The sequence below is a fragment of the Artemia sp. Qi Xiang Cuo genome, chromosome 4, assembly GCF_049724085.1.
Source record: "Artemia sp. Qi Xiang Cuo chromosome 4, ASM4972408v1, whole genome shotgun sequence".
NCBI lineage: Eukaryota > Metazoa > Arthropoda > Branchiopoda > Anostraca > Artemiidae > Artemia > Artemia sp. Qi Xiang Cuo.
Window position 1 is genome coordinate 4,815,274 of NC_142797.1, and position 12,962 is coordinate 4,828,235.

The window sequence follows — 12,962 nt, forward strand, 5'->3', positions numbered from 1 at the left end:
TATCACTGATGAAAAATATTATTTCTAAGATAAATTTGTGTGTGTTCAGTAAAAGTATTTTAGTATTAAGGTAAGATGTCGTTACTTTGATAAGAAGGTTTGTTAGTGTTAAGCAGAACTTGCTACTTCTGACAGACACTTTGTTATCACAATAGAAAAATGCTATTTCTAAGAAAAATTTGTAATCTTTGGTATAAAAGCTGTTCGTTCGCGCATATAAAAGTTTATCAATGATTAAAATTCTTATTTTCAAGAGAAACTTTTGTGGGTTCCGTAAATGTAAGTTAGTATTAAAGTAAAATTTCATTACTTTGATGAGAAGGTTTGTTAGTATTAAGCAGAACTTGCTACTTCTGACAGAAAAGTTGTTATCACAATCAAAAAAATGTTACTTCTAAGAAAAAATTTGGTATCTTTGGTAGAAAACTTGCTAGTTCGAACAGAAAAAGGGTTATCACTGATGAAAAATATTATTTCTAAGAGAAATTTGTGTGTGTTCAGTAAACATTTGGTGTTATTAAAGAAAATTGTTGTTACTTTGATGCACACATTTAAAATACATGTGATTTCATTAATAATATTTGATTTTTGTTCTGAAAAGATATAAAAAAGCCTTTTGAAAGTATTGCTTGGTGATGGGATATTCAAAAAGCCATAAGGTAGAGTTATGGGTGAAAAGGATGAGCACTTCAAGTTGTAAAATTGGTTTAGGAGGGACATTACGTAAAGAACTTGTTCGGAAATAATATAAAAAAGCCTTTTGAAAAGTATTGCTTGGCGTTGGGGTATTTAAAAAGCCTTAAAATAAAGTTGTGTGGAAAACGATGAGTACTTAAACTTGTAAAGGGGATTTAAGAGGGACATTACGTAAAGAACTTGTTCTGAAAAGATATAATAAAGCCTTTTGAAATGTGGGGGCCCTTCTATTTGTCAAGTGCACATAAAAAATATTAAAAAATGGGGGCTCGGGGGGCCTTTGGGGGCCTGGGGAGGGGGAGGGGGTCCTTGGGGCTCGGGGGCCTTTGGAGGCCAGGGGGTTCTTTCGGGGTCGGGGTAGGGGGGTCGGGGCCCTATGGGGTTGGGGTAGAGGACCTCACAACACTGTTCAAATGGAACTTGTGTATTATAACAACCACAGAGTTTCACCCCAAATCATCTTCTAAATAATCTTCTAAAATTATCTTCTAAAATGTCTCTAACTGTTTCGCCCAAATAATTCCCTAAAATGTCTAAAACGGTTTCGCCCAAATAATCCCCTAAAGTAATTTCTGTGTGTTCCTTTTGTTTTGGTATCCCTGCGCTGTCACATTTGAAATTCCTAGGAAACCATTTCCCGCGTTAATCTCTTCATCTCTAAGATATTCTTGGTTACACTATTATGGTTTTGATAGAATATCAATTTATCCCTAAGTCTAATGACCTGAGAAGTCGTATTTAAAAATAGAATTTCTATCTCTTTAGACTCCCGCATAATTCCTAGGAAACATGTGATGTCATTTCTAATTCCTTTTCGTGAATCAATACATTCTCCCCACGGATTAAGTAAATAAAGATCGGAAATTAACTTCCCCCTCAAGTCCTAGATCAAAATAGTCTCCCCACCGTCAATGCGCATGTGCGAACTTCACCCAGAGACAATACAGTTAAAACAACAAATAACTCGACCTTCACCTCATTAGACTCGATCGATAATCCTTGAATAAATTATTTCCTGTCATTATTCTATGCCCACATATGGATCCCCGTCAAGACTTATATTGTCTATTGATATTTTTTCTGTGACGTCACTATGCCCATATATCGACTCCCGTCCTCCTGATAGGGTTCTATGCCCATATATGGACTCCCGTCACGAATTGTATTGTCTATTGATATTTTTTCTGTGACGGCAGTATGCCCACTCCCCTTCGATTACGCAATCAATTTCTCGGAAATCCTCTCCCCGCGAGGGATTCTTTGCCCATATATGGAGTCCCGTCACGAGCTCATGAGGTTAGGTTAGGTTATGCAATCAATTTTTCGGAAATTCACTTGTCCTAGTCGATTACACAATCAATTTCTCGGAAATTCACTTATTCTAGTCGATTACACAATCAAGTTTTTAGAAATTCATTTCCCCCGTCGAGTCCTAGATCAATACATCTCTTCCCCACCGTCAATGCGCATGTGAAAACTTCACCCCCAGTGTCATTACACCTAGACGAACAACAACAAATCAATTGAACTTGACCCCATTAGACTCGATCGATAATCCTTGAATAAATTATAACCTGTCAGTGTTAGACTTAATTGTAGATGGCAGCAGTGGTGGCGTGTGGGAGCTCATGATAGGTTACTACTAAAAATCTATGAATAAGCCTTGCAATTTGTACTTAGCATTATAAGCTTACAAAATAAGTCTCTGTAGTTAATTTGTGACGGAGTTCATGATGTTTTAACCTTTATTCCATGACATTTCAAGGAAAATTTCCGTATTTCTTCGGATTCCGATTTGATCGTCGATTTATTAAAATTAAATTTTGTTGGATGGATGCTAGACTGAGTATTAAATTAGTTGCATCTTTCTTCTGCATTTATTTTTTGGGGTCATTGTCTTTTTTTGTAATACAGACAAATTGTTCAAGTTTGTACACTTCTTTTTATTTGTGCTTTTACGACCTGTACAAGCTACTTTTTTGCGATCGTAAAAACTTTTGATATTATGGAACAACATTTTAAAATGATTTATTTCGGTTTACGAGCGTTGAACAATTAGTCTATTTTCATCATTTGTGTTAGTTGAATAAAAGCTTAATAAAGGTATGCTTCATCAAAAACTGTTGTAATTTATATTAGTAAATCTGATGTGCATGTGTAATGTATCGTATGTCATAATTAGGCAAATCGTTTTATGGCAAAAATTTATAGATTTCTCAGATTTTTTTTTCATAGTGCTACTTTTTTTTTAATTGTGTTAGAAGATTTTCATCAGATTTCTAGTGGATAGGTAATCTATTAAAATTGAATTTTTTGAACTGGTTGAATGCAAAATTGTGCTCTCAGTTTCGATAATCCAACTTTCTTGTGCATTTTTTCTTTTTTTTTGCGCGCGAAATTTTTTGTGTTGTAGATCCATTTTTCAAGACTCTGCTCTAGGTATTATCTATATTTTTAATAAATATAAGCCCTTTTTCTTAGTTCATACCAGATTTTTTTTCATTATTTTAGAAACCATTTATTTTAAGTGACTTGTATAAGTTCATAGGATTGAACTATAACACTGGTTTTTTAAATGATTTGTGCTTCATAATAGGATGCTTCACAAAAAGCTGTAGTAAAGTTTTTCAGCCTTATGTGCTGGTACATCGTCCAGAGGAGATAGACAGACCATAATGTCAATATGATCTTATTCATATAAATAAAAACCTGATTCCATATCATCGTGTGGTGAAAACTATATTTTCAAAACAAATTTCAAAAAATTACCCTAATCAGAGACAAATTTATACAAATGAATATGTCCATGGTAAGAGAGGTGAAGCAGCTTCATGCATTCCATCCCTGGACCTTAACTTTTATATTCTCCTTCCACTGGAGTCCTTTATTTTGTCTGCTGAACTGTGTACCATCCACCTTGCCCTAGATCTTTTATAGATTATTGTTTAGAGTCTGAAAGTATTCTCTCTTTAACTGGATGACTCCCAATCTGCAATACATTTGCTCTCAAGTTTAAACAGAATTATTGATGATAAGGGCACACTTCTTGTGTGCGATCACACAAGAAGTGTGATTTTTGTATCTTGACCAAGTCCCCTCCCCTCGTTTTTCATAGATTAAAATTTTGTTTAGTGTCATATCGGTAAAATCTAAATATTGGTTATTACAAGGTCTAAGAATTTAGGGTACTTGTGCATAATATGGTACCCACAAAAGAAGTCGACTTTGGTTAATTCCAATAAAAAAAAGTAGGATGAATATATAATAGTTTATAAACAAATTTGGGCTATATATTTGCAGGTTGGGGGGGGGGTGGGTGGTAGAACATAGCATATATTAAATACGTGTCCTAACCAAGGTACCTCCCCCCCCCCCTAAACCCAAAAAAACAACAGTTTAAATATTGTAAACGCAATGGAAACCACGCTTTGCATTCCATTTCTCTATTGCAAATGCCCGTTTGTCGGGTTTTGTGTCTGGTTTCCTTGATAGAGTTATAGCGGTGGGTACCAGACAGTGCACAAGTACCGAATTTAGCTACAGAAATACGGTAGGCCTACCATAGAGGCAGGCAAATGAAAAAAAGTATTTGTTTGCTGTTTGAGGACTTCTTGTATTCGAGTTTTGTGTTTTATGTTTCAGCAATGGTAGCATAGGGGCTAGATCAAAATTATATATGGAAGCTTTATTACCCTAAATTCTGAACGGAAGAAGATCTCATAAAATGGCAATCCGAGAGCCATTTCTAAACGAGTTGACGGGTAAATAAAACTGCATAGATGGCTTCAAAGATAATGTAATTGGGAATTAATGTTTATTTACTGCGTACACTAAAAAAAAATCTCAAATGCTGAAAACGAATGCATTTATGCATATGTATGTTATTACTATATACTGGAAATAAATTTATACTTCTTAGCTGACCTTGTCATTGAAATTATCCTGTCTAGATAATGCTAAAACCGTGGTAAGAGTTTCTTCAAAATAATTTTTTTTTTTTTTAAGAAGGTCAGTCTGGGCCAAAAGATAAAAGGAAAGCCACATCTTTATGAATTTTCTAACCCCTTCATGCATAGAACGATGCGCGATTTCGTAAGGAGTACAATTGCTTCTGTCACGAAAGAAGAAAATACTGACTAGGACTTAGTCAAGGCTCAAAAAGTAATTGTGGTACTTAGAAGTACCGCCGATTACCATAATCTGCAAGCCATTTCTTAACGGATCGAAGGCAGGGGCGCAATTTGCTATGGGCCAGGAGCAGCAACTGGTCCCACTACACCCAATTTCGCCCCCCCCTAGACCTCAGTTTGCCCGCCCAGCTGAAATTTAGTTTCTGCAAAAAATCTTGTCACTAAGATAAGCCTGCAAAATACAAGTATCCAGAGAAACTGACAGTTTTCTTTAGTATTTTTTTGTCTTTACGGTAATATATGGATCATTTCTCAGTTTTCACTGTCATTTCCATTTGATTTGGGAAAATTGGCTCCAACTTTGCCACCCCTTCCCCCAGGATTTTGACAAAATTACGCCACTGATCGAGGGGCAAATAAAATTGATTGCATGACTTCTAAGCAAGACAGTATCTGTTTGGTTTTCTTTTTTTTGGGGGGGGGGGAAACCATCAAAATTTGTTTATATATATTTTGGTTGAGTTTCTACGAGTCTCACAAAATTCCAGAGGGGTTAAACCACCTCTCAATACGGCCTTGCTTCTGAGAAAATGTTTCAGTTTTTAACGAGTTGGGCAAACCCAATGAAAAATCAAGTTTCGAATTAGGTCTTTAATGAAAGTTTATTTTAGCTACCTATGTATTTATCGTGTCAGCTAATTCTCTCCTCAGGCGATTTCCCCTCAGAAAAATTCGCCCGGCGCATATAAAATTTTCCTTAACCAAAATGAACCTCATTTCTTAAAATTACCAGTTTATTTAAAATCACCTGTGACTAATTCTTTTTACTTTTCCTCCATCAAGGTACAAGGCCTTTTGCATAGAAACATTTGCTCCAATCTATTCATTTGAAAACTTCAACCAATTCTTACTCCCTTCTTACTAGTCAAACAACACATTCTTGATGACAACTAGTCATCTGTAAGAGTTTGCTAAATGTTAGATTCTTGCTAAAATGTTACAGATTCTTGCCACTAGATTAAGTAATCTCTATGCTTTTTAATTTTCTGGAAAAAAATTCAGAATCGGTAACCCGGAAATTATTCATCGAAGTAACGACCCTTAACAGAGAGACATGAAAACACTGCCTTAATAAATGTACGTCATTCCTTTTAAGACCCGTTAATTTTCGAAGCCACCTATTATCCAAGTTGAATTGTATGCTTTTTGTGCATGGACACCGGTCACCCCTTAATACGATGTTTTAGATTGCTTTAAAAAAATTTCATGAAAACAAAGGTTTCAAAATAATTAATTTTTGCACAATTTTTATTTCTCAAATTTTAGAATTGGTCAGTACTGTGAATATTTCTTTTTATTAATATCATATATCCTTAAATTTATGATCCCGCATGAACAATTAAAACAAACAAAGGCTCGGCGATATGTCTTTCATAATAACATAAGACAAGCCGAGGCAAAAGTTAAAGGTCCAATAAAAAAAAAAGTAATTTTACAAAGGCGCCACTTCTAATTTAAGGTCCATTTGAACGTCATGGCACCAAGAAAAGGCGCAAACTGTCTGTGTTTAGAAGACAAGAGACAGTCAGAATCTATGTATAGAAGGCTGCCACGTGCCCCATACCTTTGTTAAAAAAAACTAATGTTCGGCGATGCGTATTTCATAATGACGAAAGATAGGCCGAGGTGTAACGAACCAAACAAATTGAAAATGATAGCGATGATGATTGGGTTTTGCATTTTGCCATGGATAAGGTCATCAATACCTACCATACTTTTGAAAATCAAAAATATGGACAGGATAAATCGTTGGAAGAAAAATAAGTTTTTGTCCCACCACCTGAACAATTAAAAGAAACAAAAGGTTCGGCGATATGTTTTTCATAATGACAAAAGAGAAGTCAAGGCAAAAGAAGAAGCTATTGTCCCACAACCTGAACAATTAAAAGAAAAAAAGATGGTTGTCAATACCTTCCATACCTTTGAAAATCAAAAACCTTTACTAGCTAAATCGTTGGAACAAAAAGAATTTTTTGTCCTTCCACCTGAACAATTGAAAGAAACAAAGGTTTGGCGATTTGTCTTTCATAATAACAAAAAAACAAACCGAGACAGAAGTTAAAGGTCCAGTAAAAAATTTAATTTTACAAAGGCACCACTTCTAATTTGAGGTCCATTTGGACGTCATGACATCAAGAAAAGCTCAAATTGCTGGCGTTTAGAAGATAAGCAACAGTGAGAATCTATATAATGCAGCCTGTCGGGCGCCGAGGGCAGGGGCCCGGAGGTGAAGCTGCTGGGCTCTAAAACACACACACACACACATATATATATATATATATATATATATATATATATATATATATATATATATATATATATATATATATATATATATATATATATATATATATATATATATATATATATATATATATATATATATATATATATATATATATATATATATATATATATATATATATATATATATATATATATATATATATATATATATATATATATATATATATATATATATATATATATATATATATATATATATATAGTTTAATTAAGTGTCATCTCTAGCACTTCATTGCACTTGGTGTTTGCCTTTGTCTTAAAGCCAGTGATAGCTTTTGGTATGCTGACATTTGATAAAGTTTTATCTTCGTTTTTCAACCAGTAATTGACTCAAACAGGTAACACTAGTGTGACATTCTCAAGACTATTTCATTCAATTCAATTCAATTTATTACTCGAATAAAAACATAGCACCAACATCAATAACAATAAAGATCCTAGAAGAGAACTTGTTAAGGACCAAAAAAAAGAGAAAAAATTAAAGTGACACTGAAAAAAAAAGATGAAGAATAAAACATGGGTAATTCAAGCAAATTGGTTAAAAGTTGAAAGATTAAATTATATTATCAGGTTTTGTTGTATATCGTGGAGAAACTTGTGACTAGCTCGACACTGGAGGGTATTTTGTTCCATTGGATAATAGATTTGTAAATGGGAGATTGCTGGGCAGCACTAGAAACGCATTTAGGAATTATAAAGGAATTATATCATTATAGGTTAGTAGTTGAGGAGGAAAGCAGAGTGGAAAGCAGAGTAAGCAAGCGATAAGTTTAGTTTTTGTATGATTTGATCTAGTTGAGATATGCCAAAATCTGAGTACAAATCACGGGTTGGATATAGACGGGGAAGCCGAAAAACTGCTTTAATGGCACGGTTTTGGGCAAAATTTGAGTTTTTTAGTGAAGGACCGGTTTTTATTTCCCCAAACTAATCCGCAATAAGAGAAGTAGGGAAAAACAAAGGAATAATAAAGGGGAACTAGGATGTCAGGAGGAAGAAAATAATTCACACGGTTAATCACAGCTACTTGTCTCAAAATTATTGGTGTGATGTAAGAGATATGATTAGAGAATGACAAGCATGAGTCAATAAATACACCAAGAAACTTGGCAACCTCCACTTGTGGGAGGATGTCGGAGGAGTACTTGAGACCAAGAGCAGGTTGAATTACGTCTTTGTTGTAGGGGGTTCTGAATAATACTATTTGACTTTTTATGCTATTAATGGTCATGTTATTCGTAAGGCACCGCGCCTGGACTCTGTTCAGAAGGACTTGGGCGGAGGTTATTGCCGATGGTAAATTGGTGCCAGTGATGAAGAAGTTGCTGTCATCAGCAAATAGTACAGGATACACTGAAGGGCCCAGGTGCATAATAAGATCATTGATATATAGGAGAAATGAAATCGGGCCTAAAACGCAGCCTTGCGGGACACCCCTCCGAACCGGTAAGGGCTGAGAGGATACTCCACCTAAGCTCACACTCTGTACCCTTCCAGATAGATAAGAGTCAAACCAAGAGAGGGGAACACCACGAATACCGTAACTATTTAATTTACTTATTAATATTGTATGATCGACCACGTCAAAGGCCTTAGAGAAATCCAAAATTAAGCCCAATACAGTTTTTTTTTTTTTTTTTTTTTTTTTTTCTTAAAAAGGTTACTTCTTCTGAGATCATCCCATGCTTTCATTGCAAGCACCTTATTCTTAAGGTCTTTATCAGCCTTTTTTTTTATAATTAAAAAAATATAATACAGTTTTTTTAAGGTCGAGTTGTGAGCGTATTAACTGTGTGGCGTCAATTAGAGCATGAGAAGTTGAAAATTTCGGCCGAAAGCCATATTGGTGGAAAGAAATCAAGGAAACGGAGTGCTGACTGCCAAACAGAAAGGGAGAAAGACGTCTGAAGATAATTCTCTCGAGCTGATATAACGGGAAGAATTGAGATTGGACTGGAATAACAAAGGCTGACTTTAGTAAATCAGGGAAAACTCCTTGGGTTAAAGATAGGTTGGCAATGTGCTTGATGGGCTCGTAAACAAAAGGAGATATGGTCTTCGGGAGCTTATTACTTAATCCAAGACAGTCAGGTGCAAAACTGATAGGGAGAGAACCGATGATTTGAAGTACCTCATTGCTATCAGTTGGGCAGAAAAACATGGATCTAGAATTGAAGCAAGGGAGTACAGCCTGTAAGGAGGGGCGGGAGTCAGTATGAGGAACATTAGAAAAATAATTATTAAATGCGTCACGTGCATGTAAAGGGTCAATTAATCTGCCATTTGTGTCTTTAGGACGAATAGGTATAGACTTTGATTTTCTATTTTTTGAGAGTATATCATTAATGATGGACCAAATCTTTTTCAGGTTTCCTTTGCAATTGAGAATTTTTGTATAATAATAATTTTTCTTTGCTTCACGGATGAGTTTAGAGTATAAGTTTTTTATAATTTGATAGGTCAATATCACTACTGGTCTTACAGGCTAATTTACATAATTTGTTTTTACGATATGAGGAGACATTGAGGCTATGTGTCATCCAGGGGCATATAGGGATAGTTTTCCGGTTAGGTGTACGAATAGGAAACGTTGAATGGATAATCTCGCTTAGTCGTTGCGCAAAAACATTTGTGGCAGACTTTACCTCTTGACAATTTAAAACATCGGACCAGTCAGTGGTTCTTAGGCAATCGATAAAATGGGTTATATTTGCAAAGCTGTAATTTCTAGTAGGCGTTGGAATATTAATTCTAGAGCGTAAGGGTAGGGGTTGCGAAGGTAGTGAAAAGTAAATAAGAAAATGGTCTGACAGATCCGAAAATATTATATTAGAGGACACGTCATTTCCCAGGGAAGTAGATACAAAAATATTATCAATTAATGTTGAAGTTGATCTTACAGGATCAACTCTACTGGGGGAAAAAATTGTGGGTAGAAGACCACTCGCGGTCTTCTACCCACAGAACTATTGCCTTTTTATGGGGTAGATTAATAAAATTAGAGAAATCATCGAACAGATTACAAAAACATGAGGTCGGAAAAGGAGGAGGTTTATAAAACAAGGAGAGCATATAGGAGTTTTGGCCGATAACTATGTTAACAATTATTGAATAAATACATCTGAGATTTATTTGTGTAGAGAAAATAGACTCGCACTCTGACAGCCTGGTAAAATTTACATTCGAACGAATGTAAAGTGAGATATCCCCAGAACACTTTGTCAATCTCCTGGGAATAGGGATTATTTGGTAACCAGGGAGTAAAAAATCACTAGTGTCACTACTATCGGAAAGATGTCTCTGTTAATCCATGTCTCTGTTAATCCTATTACGTCAAAAGGGGACCTGGTAACAGTTGGGATCGTAGAAAATGTTGAGTTGGAATGGCATTCCATGCCTTCTTTGAAGGATAAAAGTTGGCCCGTAGCTTTTTGCCAGATTTCCTCTCATAGGAGCGTAGTAATGGCCTTTTTTTAAGGATATTTTTCAGTTCAACTGGTTAACTGCCACCCTCGATAAGATGAGAAACTGCGAGGCGAGATGGCGTTAAGTAGAGGAAATTGAGTGAAACATTGGGTAAATGAGAAGCCTTTATCTATTGGGGATGGGACCTGTTTCCTCTGGCTCTTTGAAACTTCAGTTTGACTATTTAAGGGTTGACTTGGAGTTGATTGTCTAGGGATTGTAGCGGCTACGACGGAGTAGGGCAAGCTCAATCTCACAGAGGTTTGGAGGATCTCGGCTCTCTTGTGATAGGCCGGACAAAGTTGCTTCTCAAGTGCCGTGTGCCCCTTATTATTACAATTTTTACAGTAGGCGTCTTTCTCGGTGCAATTTTCTGTAACGTGGCTGGGTTTAGCACATTTTTGACATGATTGGAGTGACTGTTTACAATTATTTTTGCTATGACCATGAACTAGGCAAATTGTGCATTGTAGGGTCTTTGAATTATAGGACTTTCGGCGAAGGGCCACACAATACATAAAAACTTCTCTTTGCAACTCGTTTTTGCATACAATGAGCAGTGAGCGACTGGGTATAAGATTACCATCATTTTCAAGCTGAGTCTTGTGGCTGTTGTTGGTTGGACGGGATGACCTGAAGAATCAATTAGTTCAGCTGTAGATTCCTCTATTGGTATACCGGTGGCAACACCATAAATCACGTATCTATACGACTTTTCTACTTCTTTTGAAGTGGCAAAGATTTTGGAACCCTCAACGATCAGTTCCTTGGACCTTGAAAGGACTTAATCCGCGGCCTTGTGAGAGGTAAAATAAAGATCTATCCGACCGTCTTTCAGGAAAACTACTTCAAAAGTTGAGTTAGCTAGTAGAAATATAGGCATTCTAATACCCATTAACCAATCTCTAGTAAAGGGTTGACCACTTTTAGCTTGAAGGATGTTTAGGGCTTGTATCCCCTTAAGATGTGTGGTTGATTTAGACATAAGAGTCGGGGGGGGGGGTGTTCTAGTTAAGTTTCCTTTTGAGGGCAGGAAAGGTGAGACATATATGTCTTTTTCAGGAGGTTCCGTTTTGTCAGACATGAGCTATTGGGAACTAAAAATCTCACCTCTGATTTCTTTCACTGTTCGGATTTCGGATGTCTGTTTTGATTAATTCAGGGGACTAAACAAACGGTCAGTTGGTACATTGTATAATTTCCCTCTACGTACCCTCATAACATTGCTTAAAATGTATTCGACTTTATTTTATTAGAATGTTTTAAGAAGCTTATTTGAGTTTTCAGAATAATGTATCTTCATCTCTCAAAGGCCCTCCTTGAACTAGGACATTTTTCTACTGTAACTTCTCAGAATTCAAAATAAACCAGTTAAGCACTTTTGAATCAGTTATATGCTTCCGAACCAGTAAAAATGTTCGGTACTTGTATCATTTCCCTCATAGTACCGCCGTAGATTGCTTCAAATTTATTCGACTTTATTAATTTCATTAGAATGTTTTAAGAAACTTATTTCAGTTTTCAGAAAAATTTATCTTCATCTGTCAAACGGTATCCTTGAACTAAGACCTTTATCTACTGTAACTTTTCAGGATTCAAAATAAACCAGCGCTATTGCGCTGCCTATTAAACCAATATAGTTGACTAGGTCTCTAACAAAGTCTTCCCCCCTTTCAGGTAAGAGTTCGCGCTTCATATTTTCAAAGCTTTCGCGATATACTGATGGTGATGAAGAGGCTGGAGGGACTGAAACTGAAGCCACAGAATAAAATATATTAATTCAGACAGAGAAAAATGTTCAAATTTTGTTTAACAGAATGAACCTTACATAATTTTAGCACAAAATAATTTTACATTTTTTTTTCATATTTCTGGTAAATTTACTAAAAAACTTATTAAGTTTAAAATTTTTTCAAAAATTTGCTAATTTTGACCTCGATTTACTAAATTTACTAACTTGGGTCCGTTTTTACCAAATTTAGTAAAATTTTACTAAGTGTGGCAACCATGACTATTTTGAAACTTTCAAGGAAAGCTTAAAGAAAGATGCAAATCTCGATCAAACGACACCTTGTGCGTCCAGATTGTCCAAAAGGTATACTTGCAATAGCTCAGGTACACCCAAGGATATTATTTTGAAACTTTCAGGGTAAGATGTTGGGGATATTGAACTAAATAAGTAAATAAAAAAACAGTGTTTGCGTGTAGGTTGTCAAAAGGATCTATCTTCAATATTTCAGGAATGGCTAAGTAACCTATATTAAGTTGAAACTTTCAGGGTATGGTGTATTAAATAAAATGAAA